The sequence below is a fragment of the Akebia trifoliata genome, chromosome 12, assembly GCF_017979445.1.
Source record: "Akebia trifoliata isolate Shusen 1 chromosome 12, ASM1797944v1, whole genome shotgun sequence".
NCBI lineage: Eukaryota > Viridiplantae > Streptophyta > Magnoliopsida > Ranunculales > Lardizabalaceae > Akebia > Akebia trifoliata.
Window position 1 is genome coordinate 9,673,426 of NC_141386.1, and position 14,609 is coordinate 9,688,034.

A 14,609-nucleotide genomic window follows, 5' to 3' on the forward strand; every position below is an offset into this window, starting at 1 on the left:
ACGAGGCTGAATACGAAGCATGTATAGTAGGGTTGAAAGCAGCACTGGATCTCGAGGTAGATGAGATCGATGTTTTCGGAGATTCAAGCTTAGTAGTCTATCAGACGATTGGAGAATGGAAGACCCGAGAACAAAGACTGGTCCCTTATCATGAGTATTTGGAGGAACTAAGCTCATGCTTTGATATAATTTCATTCACGTACATGTCGAGAGCTAAGAATCAGTTTGCAATGCACTAGCTACACTTGCTTCTATGATCAGTATCTCGGAAGACTTAATCATCGACCCTATCAAGATTGAAATTCAAGATGAACGGCTTACTGTTTACCTATCGAAGTAGAAGAATCTGAGGAAAAGTCATGGTACTCAGATATCAAGGCATATCTCGAAGATCGAACCCTCCCCTCAGATGCAACATCAAATGATAGAAGGACCATTCAGAAGCTAGCAGGGAAATTTTTCTTGAGCAATGGTATTCTGTACAAGAAGTTGGACCATGAGATCTTACTCAGGTGTGTGGTAGAAACAGAAGCAAAACGACTAATTGAGACTATACATGGAGGAGTCTGTGGACCCCACATGAATGGTCATATGCTGGCCAAGAAAATCATGGGGATGGGATACTATTGATCAATAATGGAGAGTGATTGCTATCAACATGTCCGCAAATGCCATCTATGTCAGATTTACGCCAACAAGATCAATGCCCCACCTTCAGAACTACATAGTATGACCACTCCTTGGCCCTTCTCACTCTGGGGCATGGACGTCATTGGGCAGATCTCACCAAAAGTTGTAAACAGGCATCGTTTCATCCTTGTTGCCATCGATTACTTCACCAAGTGGGTAGAAGCGGCTTCATACGCCAATGTCACTAAGAGCAATGTCATGAAGTTTGTCAAGAACAACATCATTTGCCGGTATGGACTTTCAAGCGGATTGGTAACTAACAATGCCAAGAACTTCAAGAACAAAGATATGATCAAAATGTGCGAAGACTTCCGTATCACTCATCATAACTCTGTACCCTACAGACCTAAGATGAATGGAGCAGTCGAGACAGTCAACAAGAACATCGAGAAAATAATCGAGAAGATGGCAGTTACATACAAAGATTGGCACGACATGTTGCCCTTTGCACTACACGCCTACCGAACCTCGTTTAGAACTTCGACTGGGGCAACTCCGTATTCATTGGTCTACGGAATGGAAGCAATCTTACCCGTAGAGGTTGAGATTCCCTCCCTCCGAATCTTAAAAGAAGCAGAGTTAGATGAAACTAAATGGATTCAAGCTCGATTTGATCAACTAAATCTGATTGAAGAAAAACGCCTTGCAGCCATTTGCCATGGATAGATCTATCAATGACGAATAGCTCATGCCTATAACAAGAAAGTTAAGTCTAGAGATTTCTCGCCAGGGGACCTTGTTCTAAAAAAAATTATGTTAATCCAAGAAGATGCTAGGAGAAAGTTTCGACCAAATTATGAGGGACCCTTCATTGTGCAAAAGGTGATGACAAGAGGAGCTCTGATCCTTACAGAAATGGACGGACAAGTCTTCCCACAACCGATCAATGTTGACACTGTCAAGAAATATCACGCTTAAAACTGATCCTGAGATGACGAAAGGCTATCTTTACTATTCTAAACCAACTATCAACCTTAGTCAACCCTTTTGAGCCATCACGTTCATTTCTTAACCTAAGACTGAGGCAAGTCAACAACTACAAAATGATACAAAAAAAGGGGGTGACAAAAGAAAAGAAAATCAGAGAAACAGAAAAAACAAAAACATCGAAATACTCTTGGATTGCATGAGGATAAACTGTGAACGTCTAAAATACAAAAAAAATAAAAAAAGTCAAAAACTCGGACACTTGATCTAAGCTCGACCCAAATCTCTAGCCTAAACAAGTTTGAGAGACGCTGGGAGGAGGCATAGATTACCTTTTCGAAGCAAAAATAGACAAATTCCAAGTCTAACCCACTCTAGACAAACCTAGACCTTAACCTTTTTGTAACCTTACACTACCATAAGCCTAAGCCAACGTTTCGTCCTACTTAAAGTCATTTTTGATCAGAAAATGTTTTGGACAACATAATGATAGTGGCAGCACCAATGATCTTGCGACTTGTTCTGAACCTCAAAGCCTTGTTAGTCGTTGGAAGACTCAAGAGGGGAATCCAGATCGGATAATCGAAAAAAAAAGAGTACTCGAAGTGTAGAGTAGCCGATCTCGTAGCTCAACTTGAGTTGCCGAACCACGAATAATCATTAACAAACTCGAGAGGGGAATCTAGATCTATTACTCAAGAAAGAGTGCCACTACAAGAGTAGAGTCGTCGATCTTGCAGCTCAACTTAAGTCACCAAGCCACAAAGACACAGAGACTCCGAGCAGAATTGTAATGAGAAATCTAAAAAAATACAAGCATGATTTGAAAGGGCATAGTGAAAACCTGAAAGGGCCCTATGAGTAAAAGAATTAGAGTATAACAAGATCAAAGCCACTGACACGATGAAAATCCCAAAAAGGACGTCAATGCGTAAAAATGTGGAAACCGGGTCTGATGAAAATCGTAATTGGCATCAGGGGCAATAAAGGTTAACAAAAAAAAAAAACTCCTAGCCTGCAAGAGTATAAACTGTGAATGGCAAAATCTTTCAAAAATCTCGAGACCCAAATAGATAATAGTCTTCCAATACCAAGGCACTGGGAATGCCTCTAAAAGAATCAAAAGAACAATTGGCGTTTATATCCTCTATGATTGGCAAAAACACCAAGATCGTCGCAACCAAAGATTTTATAAACTCTGAATTTATTGTACTCATTTGATAAAGATATTTCATAAAATTTCAAAAAGAAAAATTACTATTTTGGCCGATGATGAAGAATCTATGACTTATTCAAACTTCAAGTTTCAAAGCATTAGATACACCTGAGGCTAAGTAAGTACAAAACCTATTTTCTTTGTATTAATCTTTCAACATTTTGAATACATTCAGATAATGAAAAGAAAATACAAAAAAAATGAATACAACGCAATCAATCAAACATTATGAAAAAAGAGTCAAGGCATTTCTACAAAGCACGGATCCGGACAGTCCGACTCATCATCAATTTTTCAGCATCCGAAGCATCACGACTCACTAAACAAGACGCGAAGGCATCGAAGTAGGGACCCCGAGCAAGTTCCTCCTGAGATCACTCGCCGGGCCTACTAAGGTAGATAAACCATTGATCATCGAATTCGTAGTTACAGCAATGGAAGAGTTTATAAGAATGGCCCAACTAGGGAAACCGTTATGAGTGCATAGTTTTGATCATGCTTCTGAGATTCTAAGTGAAGATGAGTGCATGCAAACATTCCCGAGGGGAATTGAACCAAAACCATTTGGATTGAAGTCAGAAGCTTTTCGAGAAACTACCATTGTTATCATAAATCACATTAACCTTTTTGAGATCCTTATGGATGTGAATTAGTGGTCCACCGTGTTTTCTAGCATTGTTTCAAAAGCAACGACTCTTGAGGTCGTATCAACAGGCTAGCAAAAAATTATAAAAGGAGCCATTCACGTGATGACAGCATAATTTCAAGTCCCACCAAAGAGAGTTTTCAATTTCTTTCCCGATGAGAAGTTTAGAAGTGAGTGGGACATTCTTTCTAATGACGGTACTGTTCAAGAAATAACACATATTGCTAATGGCAGAGATCTTGGTAACTGTGTCTCTCTACTGCGAGTTAATACTCCAAATTCCAGCCAGAACAACATGTTGATATTACAATAGAGTAGCACCGATACAACGGGCTCTTTTGTAATCTATGCTCCTGTTGATATTATTTCAATGAACGTGGTTCTAAATGGGGGAGACCTAGACTGTGTAGCACTCCTTCTCCTTGGTTTTCCTATACTCCCCGATGGGCTAACAGTAAATAGAGGTAGAATTACTGAAGTTGGGTCTGGTGGATCTCTATTGACTGTTGCATTCCAGATCTTGGTCGATTCTGTTCCAACTGCAAAACTCTCTCTTGGATTTGTGGCGACTACTAAACAACCTCAGTGCTTGCACCGTTGAAAGGATCAAATGTATCATTACAAGGGACAATGCATGAATTGGGAAGATTAACTTATGATAGAAATAGAGCAAAATCAACAAAAAAGGCAATGAAGAGGGATTTAAAAAAAAAATCAAAAGAACTTCAAAAACCTTTCGAGTTACACTCAATTCCAATTTGTTAAAACGCGACTGAAAAAATATTTGAATTTCTAAACTACTCAAAATTTCATAAAATCCAAGATCTCAAACGAGCTCCGCGCCATCGAGATCAAGGAATTAATAAGGTAAAACTCTGTCAGACCCCGTGCTTGAGTAGTCATTTTCCATAAAAATATTCAATACAATCGGTAATTCAAGATCGCGTTTTTACAGAATTTTTCTGACCCGTACAAATAGGGGTTTAGTCTATTCTTTGCAGTTCTTTGCACGTAATTCCTGCAAAGAAGGGCAGCTGTAAACACTTCAATTTGAATGGGCCACTACTCGAAAGGGTCCAAAAATACAGATTTTTTAAATAAATGGACCAACGGGCCTCAAGGGCCCAAGTAATTGAAAAGTGACATTTTGATCAAACTAAGGCTCCTAAGACCTCCTAATGGTTTGAGAGGCCCGTCAAGAGGACTCGGTCAACCCCCCGCGTTCCCAATATTCACCGCTCCGCTTCCAATACCAAAAACGCCAAATTTTCGATAAAGTTCACCAACAGGCCTAAAAAGCCCGATTTGCCAACACGTGGCATTTTGATTAATTCAATAATTTCAAAATCTAAAAAAATGGATAAAACTAAAAATGTGAGACTTGGGACATCTATCACTTCTTCTACCTCCACCGTTCCATTCCCGAATCCAATTAACCCAAGCCCAATACACTAAAAAACCCACAAATCTTTATCCATATCCAATTCACATCCAACCCACAACCCTAACCCATAAACCACAAATCACATCAACTAATCACTATTTTTATCATCAAAAGGTGATAAATGTCATCACCCCATATCACCTCTCTTATTCAACTACCTACCCTATTAATTTTCTTTAAACCTCATCTACCCACACATCAACCCATCACCTTTTCTCTCAAATCAAACACATCTACCCACACCCCTAACCTATACCTCCCATAATCTACCCATATCAACCCATCACCTTTTCTCTAAAAAAATCTAATTTACCCACACCCCTAACCTATACCTCCTCCTAATCTACTCTCATCATTCCCTACAAAACCCATATCTACAACCTAAACCTACACCCATCCTCTCAAGTCAAACACTCAACCTCTCCCATCAACCTATCTCAACTCTTCATCTCCACCCATTTTGACACATGACATCATCTCCCACACCCTCCCAAAATATCATTAATCACCTTCTTACACAAATCTTCTTTTAATTAAAATTTTATCCACTTAACTAACTTCACCAATTAATTACTCTCTTACACAATCCCATCCTCTCAACCACTCTCATTTATTTTATTCCATCTAATACTCAACCCAAATGGATTGAAAGATCCAATCCATTTAGGTTGTAAAACAATCCATTTACCCTTCTTACACAAATGCCCTTCAGTCATCTCTAATTTATCCCCACTTTTCTCTTAAACCTCATACCATTCTACCACTTCTCTTCATTTTACCCCATTATATCCCTAAAATAACTCCTCAACATCTATAAATACCCTCATCCTCTTCCCAAAGAATCCTCCAACTTTCACTACAAAAATTCTCCTCCCAACTCTTAATACTAACAATTATCATCAATTTTCATCAAGTCTACCAATCATCTCTCATTAACTCCACACCAAGTCTCACTAAAAAAAAAAAGAAAATCCCTACTTTATCTAATCACCTCTTCTCATTCCCATACTCTCATATTCTACTAAGGACTTAAGAAGACTCAAAGAAGGAGAAGGAAGGAAAGAAAAGAAAAGAAAACTTTGAAGCTTCAAGGTGGGTTCCAAGCAATCCCCCCTCTCTCTCTACCCTCTCCTCCTCCCTCTTCTATTATCCCCTCTCATCTTTATTTTATTTTAGATGACTTAGGATGAATAGACCTCAAGGCTAAGGATCCATAAGGATCATCTCCATCAATGGGATGATCCTATGATCGAGTCGAAAGTAAACCCCTATTTAGGGTATAAATACACAACACGTGACACTTCACTTTTGTCTTATATTTTCGATTAAAATGACTGAGTTGAATTGAGGTTACCGTGATTTGACGGGAAGAAAAGGGTGCCCTAACACCTTCCCTTTTCTCCAATCGAGCCGTTTATCCCGAATCTCAAGATTTGATTCGTACCTTATCCATCGAGAGTCACTAAACGCCAAAATGTCACTTTTTCAAAAAATGCACATCGGGTGACTATTCACACCCACTTACAATATGAATGGTGACGACTCCTAACCTTAGTAGATGTGGTCATCGTAATGATGAAATCACGTATCTACATGACGATTGTTGGAGGAAGAGCTATTCTGAAGGTTGAAACAGAACTGTGCGACATTAAGAAAATTCGCCCAATCCTTCTGGTTGGTAGTGGCAAAATGCCTGAGATACTCCTCCAAGATGGCATTAAATCTTTCTGTCTGTCCATCTATTTGAGGATATTCGCTGGTCGAAAAGTCAAGTTGAGACCCAAGTAATCTGAATAATTCGGTCTAGAACTTCCTTGTAAATCTTGAATCTCTATCGTTGACAATGTTCTTGGGGACACCTCAATACTTGATGACATGCTTGAGGAATAAGTGTGTTATTTCCTCTACTGAGCAATATATCGATGCCGGGATAAATGTAACATATTTGGAGAAACGATCCACAATCACTAGGATGGAACCATACTCTACAACCTTCGACAAACCTGAGATAAAGTCCATAGAAACACTTTTTCAAGGCCTTTGAGGGACTAGAAGTGGTTCTAGCAGCCCAATAGGTTTGTTCCGTTCGATCTTGTCTTGCTAGCAAATGAGACAGGTCCTCACATAATCTAACACATCATCTTGAATGTTTGGTCAGTAGTATCCTCTCTCCAAGAGAGCTAATGTGTGGTGCTATCTTGGATGGCCAGCCCATGAAGTGTCATGACACTCCCTCATTAGTTCTCGTCTTAGCCCGTCCGCACGTGGAATATACATGCAGCTCTTGGTGGTATATAACAACCCATCTTGAAGCTAGAAACGGCGTGCTTTCCCCTTCTGCACCACATCTAGTATTGCCTTTGCCTGGGGATCACTGTTCAAACCATTATGAATTCTTTGTTGTAAAGTGCTGGTAACTTGAGAAATTTATTGCTAAAGTACTGCTAGCTCTGTTTTGCGACTTAGGGCATCGGCCACGCTATTGTTCTTTCCTGGCTTGTAATCCAAGGCCAAGTCAAACTCTGCGATGAACTTTTTCCAACGAGCCTGTTTTGGGGTCAACTTCTTCTAAGTCAGGAAATGGCTCACTATCACATTATCAGTCTTCACCTGAACTTATGATCCTAGCAAATAATGTCTTCAAACTCTCAAACAGTGGATGGCGACTAACAACTCATTCTCTTATGCAGTGTAACGTCTCTTAGCAGTATTGAGCTTTCGACTCTCATAAGCAAGCGGATGCCCATTTTATAACAATATTCCTCCAATAACAAAGTCAGATGCATCTGTCTGAACTTCAAACAGCTTAGTGATGTTGGGTAGAGTTAAGACAAGGTCTTGCATAATAGTAAGCTTGAGGTCTTCGAATGCCTCATGACACTCGTCCGACCATGACTAAGTGTGATCTTTCTTCAACAGGTCTGTGAGAGGTACAGCCCTTTTGGAATACCTTTGGACGAAACGTCGATAGTAGTTCATAAGACCAAGGAATAACCTGAGTTCTGTAACGATAAAGGGGGTTTTCTATTCATCAATAACTTGCACTTTCTCTATGTCCATCTGAATCTGTCTATTACTCGCAATGTAGCCAAGAAACATGGTTTGTTATTGAGCAAATGAACACTTTTCTAGCTTGATATACAATTGATTGTCGCGAAGCACTTAGAATACCTTGCGTAAATGTTGAACGTGCACTTCAAGGATGGAACTATACACCACAATGTCATCAAGACATACCATAACAAACTTGTCGAGGTACTTTCTAAAAATGTCGTTCATCAAGGTGCAGAATGTGGCAGGTGCATTAGTAAGGCCAAAGGGCATGACTAAGAACTCATGAACACCATACCTAGTAGAACAGGTAGTTTTCGGCTCATCTCCTTCTGCAATCCATACTTAATAATAACCTGATCTCAAATCTAACTTGGAAAAATACTTGGCTGCCCCAAGTTGATCAAATAAATCGGTAATTGGTGGGATTGGATACTTATTATTGACTGTAACCTTGTTTAGCGCTCGGTAGTCTACACAAAGTTGCAATGACCCATCATGTTTCTTCTGGAACAAAACAGACGTCCCATAAGGTGCCTTCAAAGGTCTAATAAATTCAGACTCCAGAAGTCCATTAAGTTGCTTGCGTAGCTCAGCTAGTTCCGGAGGACTCATCCTGTATGGCCCTTTTGTAAGAGGCTTAGCACCAGGTACTAGTTCAATCTGATGATTAATCGACTTACATGGTGGTAGGGCCTTTGGAAGCTCTTTCGACATCACGTTATCAAATTCTGTCAATACCTGCTTTATTAATGGAAGAATTGAATTATGGTCCTTATCATCAGGTTCAACTCGTAAGGCAGCAAGATACATTTGCTTACATTTCTTTAACCCTTACTTCAGCTGAAGGGCTAAAATCATCTTTCCCTCTTTTTACCTATAGAAATGAGAATGAAGTTCGGACATTCACATAGCATACCAAAAGTGTTTGTGAATGGCATTGGTATGGCCCTGTTCTATCGCAAAAAATCCATCCTAATGATAACTTTGAACTCATCGAGTGGAACTGCGAGTAGATCTAGCTTACCTTTCCATGTGCTTATCTAGACGGCCACGGACTTAGCTGACCCTTGTATAGAAGTGGCCTCGGAGTTAAAAACTTTTATATGACTTGAATCTTTCTTGAGTCGGATATTGAGGCGCTTCGCCTCTATAGGGGCAATAAAGCTATGTGTAGCTCCCGTATCAACTACTACCTAGGTGGTCTTACCACCAATCTCCATGTCAATATACATGAGTCCCTTATGCTGACGGATTTTCTGAGTTTCAGAGGTTTGTTTGATTGCATTCAACAGATGCATTGTTCCCATGTGAGAAGATTCATCATCATCTCGCTCACTTAAACTCTCACGACTAGGGTCACTCTAGGAAGTTAATAGTGCGTTCAACTTGCTTTTCTGTGGGCATTTGAACATCATGTGAGGACCACCACACAAGTAACTCAGAATCTTGTTGCGGTGATTAGCAGACTGGCTATTTATGTTCTTCGAAGGGGAGCAATCCCCTTGGGATCTCCTGCTTGGACTGTGTCTAGATCCTCTATTTTTACCTTTGGAAGACTTATTAGTGCGTTCACACTGCGGAGAGTACCCTTTCGACTGAGGGTGTACCTTTTTTTTGCTCCTATCCACGGGAGAATAATCTGTCAACCGCTTAACTGCTGTAATAACAGTCGTGAGATCTTGCACACGTTGCCTCTGTAGTTCTGTCTGAACCCAATGCTTGAGCCCTTCTATAAATGAGAACAACTTGTCTTTCTCTGACATGTCACGAATATCAAGCATCAATGCAAAATTTTTTTTGACATAATCATGCATAGTACTTGTCTATTGGAGTTGCCTCAACTTTTTACGGGCAATGAACTCCACATTCTCGGGTAAGAACTGATTCTTCAACTCCCTTTTGAGTTTTTCCCATATATCAATGGAACATTGGCCACTTTTTATCTTGGTGTACTTTGTTCGCCACCATAGTTTGGCTTCACCTACAAGATACATATAAGTAGTTATTACTTTTACCTCTTGTGAATCCGGACGAGCTGCACGAAAGTACTGCTCCATGTCGAACAAGATATTTTTGAGCTCTTTTGCATCGTGAGCACCATTGAAGACGCGTGACTCGGGGACTCGCAAGCGTAAGGGATAACATCACTACTGGTAGGTTGTTCATTACCCACGGCTCTGACCAGGAAACCTATTTTCGTAGTGAGTTCCGTAATCTATTCCTATAAGTTAGCTAAGGATCCTCGGGTATCTTTTTCAAGGTCAACTACTCTAGCTCTGAGGGTTACGAATTTTTTTTCCAATGTGTTCTGGCGACCATCTAATTGCGTAAATCTATTAACGAGACCAGATAACATAGCCATCTTATCTTCTAATACCTCAATACGTTTCTTGTTTGTACGTAATGGTGCTGTGTTTGGAACGGGTTGGTCTGCGGTACTTTTTTCTCCTTTTGACATTGTTTGCGTGAACTAAATGGAAACTGGGGGAAGAACTTGAGGATGAAACCAACGTGGTATGACTATCAACTGTGCTTTGATATCAACTGTCACGACCGTGTTCTTTCGAGGTAAGGTCGTGCGGCGTAAGGGGTGCTAATCCATAAGCAAGCCTGTAAAAATGATCGTACACCACAAACGTAACTAACAAACAAGTAAACGAGGCAAATCCCGAAGATAACTTTGTTGATATAATATTGAAATTACACGGTGTAACACGTAACAAAAGCAATAGGTGTGTTACAAGCAATAGATGATCCTATGACACACGGGATTCCACGTAATTTGGCTCGAGGGTTTCAGTCAACGTGGGTGTAGGCCGGGGATTGGGAAGCATTAGACACCCTTCTTACAAGGATGCTAATATTCCTTTCCTAGGTTTTCGGAAGGAAACATCAAAAGTGGGGGTCAGTCATACTCCCTTTATTACAGAAATGCCACTAAACTAACAGATATGCCCTAGTACGGGGTTGACATGGCTTCATAGTGAGCCTTACATAATATTACATGGGTGCTCCCGGATCACTCCGGGACAAGTTACACTTAAACTTTAGGTATCAGAGTAAATGGCCGTTACACGTAGGCAATGACTCATGAGGAAAAACACAAGTTTCTCATGATCATTCCCGAGGGAGACTTTGTATTTGTAAAACTTTTATTACTTTATCTTAAAAAATTTAAATATTTTAATAATACACTCTTATAAAAATTGGAGATATTAAGGGCTGTTTGTTTGAGTTTTAGAAATCAACATTTTTTAATTTTTTAATTTTTTAATTTTTAAGTTAAAAAAGCTAGATGACGATGTTCGTTTGGACATTTTTGACTCACATGAATTTCAACAAAAGTCGTTTTGCGCAAAAGCCAAATAGAAAAATCCCATTAAGCGAACTTTAGTTAAGAGTTGCTTTTATCGTTGCAGCAGGCGCTAGTTAGTTGACTTTAGTCAAGATTTTCGTTTTATCGATTTTCAGCAGACACTCGTTTCTCTCATTGCAGCTCCCAACCTCAGCCAACTCTTCTCTGTAATCTCTTCTTCTTCCTCATGCCTTCTAGGTTTTATACCTAAGAGATTAACCAAGCCTGCTCTATGCGCTTAACGAAATCGAAAGAGCTTTCGTAAGAATCCACCATTGAATCTCTCACTCCACATACCCTAAAACCAGAACTTCTTCTTCTATTAGTACAAGAGGGTCTAATAGCACCTTCTTGATGGGATTTTTGCAAAAATTACAGGTATGCCACATACACAGCTCGACATTTCAATCTCTCTCTCGCTCCTTCCTGTGTTTTGATTTTGATTTTATTTTTTTCTTCTTGAAATAAAGAGCAACTATTTTTGTTTTTCTTGAAAGGAAGCTAGAATCATCGTCAACTCTTATTCCTCTACTTCGATCGAAGACTCGGTTGCAAGAGACAATCGAGAAGGGTTTGGAGAAGTTGAGAATCGATTAATTGTGTAGATCTCGCGTTCAATTGAATATTCCATCTTGGATTTCTTCTTGATAAGGTAAAAGCCTTTTACTTTTAGGAACTTTTGAATTTTAATGGCCTCTACTTTTGTTCTAAGTTCTAACAGACAGATAGAGAAGGAGTTTTGCCCCAATTAGCACTCTATTCTCTTATTTTTGATTCTCTGACTACTTTTTAATTTTAGTTTTTTTTAATCTTTCAAATGAATTTGAGTTACAGACAAGGTCTAGGAGATCAAAAGTAGGTCTGAGGAAAATGGGGTTTTCCGGTTGTCCTACATTTTGTTGTATTTGATTTCTGAAAGATCGATTATTTGGGGATTTTGAACCTTTTGGGTGATGGGTTTTGTAGATTTGTTTGATTTATCTGTTAATAGATAATGAGATTTTGAACTTTTTGGGTTTTGACCCTTCTTAAAAATTTTATTATATTTTTGAAGTTGGGTTCGACTGCAATTGGGTTTAAACTCACCATTGCTGATTTTTTTTTTTTTTTAAGTTGGGTTCGATTGTAATTGGGTTTAAAGAGGGTGTAGTTCTTGCAGTTGAGAAGCGTATCAATCCATTGCTGGTTTGTTTTTCCAACTTTATGTCCGAAATATTAATCTTGAATTGTTTTTCTTTCACCATTATTATTATTTTTCAATTGGAATTTTTTGTGAAATATGCAAATTAATTTAGATGTGACAGTAAGACCTCTTTCATGATGAGATGCTGTAATATTAATGATAGAATTGCTTAAATTGTTTTTATGAATAATAATTGATCAAGAAATGTTAAATGGGGTGTTCATGTAAAGAAGGAAATGCTAACTGGGTAACTTCTTTTTCCCCCAACCATAGTGTTAGTCATAGTTAAATCAAGTAATTAAGGCTACGTTAGAATTTCTGATGAAATTTATATAAGTTTAATAATTTGATAGAAATGATTAATTGGGTGTATCACAAAATATTTAATTTGTTTCTAGAAATGGGTGAAAATCACATGTTCTTTTGTCTGACATTTGATTTTATACCAATATCCTTTGAATTGCTCTTGGTCATGGTAAGAAAGTCAGCTCACCGTTGTTTGAATTGCTAATTTTAATGTTGGTTGTTTCCATGATTGTTACTCCAAGCATATTTATACCCCAATGTTATGTCACTTCAGGTGGAATTGCATATTTCTATGATTGCTACTTTTTAATTCTAGTTTTTTTAATCTTTCAAATGAATTTGAGTTATAGACAAGGTGTAGGACATCAAAAGTAGGTCTGAGGAAAATGGTGTTTTCGGGTTATTCTACCTTTTGTTGGATTTGATTTCTAAAAGATCGATTATTTGGGGATTTTAAACTTTTTGGGTGATGGATTTTGTTGATATATTTGATTTATCTTTTAATAGATAATGGGATGTTGGAATGTGTGGAATGTTATGTAGATACTGGATTGTGTATGAAATGCTAATATGTATGGGATGTTATGTGGATGTTGGATTGTGTGTGGGATATTATGTGGATATTGGATTGTGTATTATGCAGGTATTTTCTTTTTTAGGAAAATTTCATATGTCCATTTTTAAGAAGAGATGTTGTCGAAATTTTGATAGAATTATAAAAAATATATATAGTGTAATTATATATTTATTAAGGCATTCAGGTAATTTTTATTACAGTGTTAGTATAACATTTCTCCTTCAACGATGATGAAGTATAATGATTTAAAACATGTTGATGAAGTATTATGCATTTTTTTGAATGTTAATGTGTATGAGATGTTGTGTGGATGTTAGATTGTGTATTATGCATGTATTTTTTTTTATTAAGAAAATTTCATATGTCCATTTTTAATAGGAGATATTGCCGAAATTCCGATAGTATTATAAAATTTCTAAATTTTTTTAAATTGAAAATAATTTTTTGATATAAATTATATATATATATATATATATATATATATATTGGGTTGGGTTCTGTAGACACATAAAGCTACAACGTTTTTGTCTTATATGGTTAAAAAGGTTTGGAATGGGTTGATTTTTTGTGAGGATGATCTCTGTGATGAGGGGATCATCCTTACAAAAAATCATTCCATTCCAAAACTTCTAACACCATCAAAAGTGATTTACAAAAATTGGACGGTCTAAAAATTTTCAACTTGTAAACATGGGACTAGAATTTCATAATGGACTGATTTTTGGCAAGGATGATCTCCTCACCATAGAGATCATCCTCACAAAAAATCAGTCCATTCCAAACCTTTTTAACCATATAAGACAAAAACATTGTAGCTTTATAAGTAGCTTTATGTGTATACGGATCCTAATCCATATATGTTTAGTGTAATTATATATATATATATATATATATATATATTAAGGTATTCTATTCATTCTATCAGAATTCAGCAATAAAAAATTGTCAAACGAACATCAATTTTTGGATGTCACTTTTTAGATTCTGGACTTTAACTTCTTCCAGAAATCAATTTTTGAAGCTGGAGCTGATTTCTATAAAGAACAAACGCGTATTTGATAGCGCTTCGAAAAATGGCTTTTCACAGTTTTTTGCAGTCAAAACACGATTTGGGTTTAATAGCACTTGAAAAAACAAATTTTTTTTGTGTGGCTTTTAACCATAGTTTTGATGACCGGGTTACATGTGCTTCTCGCATTTGCGTTTAAATG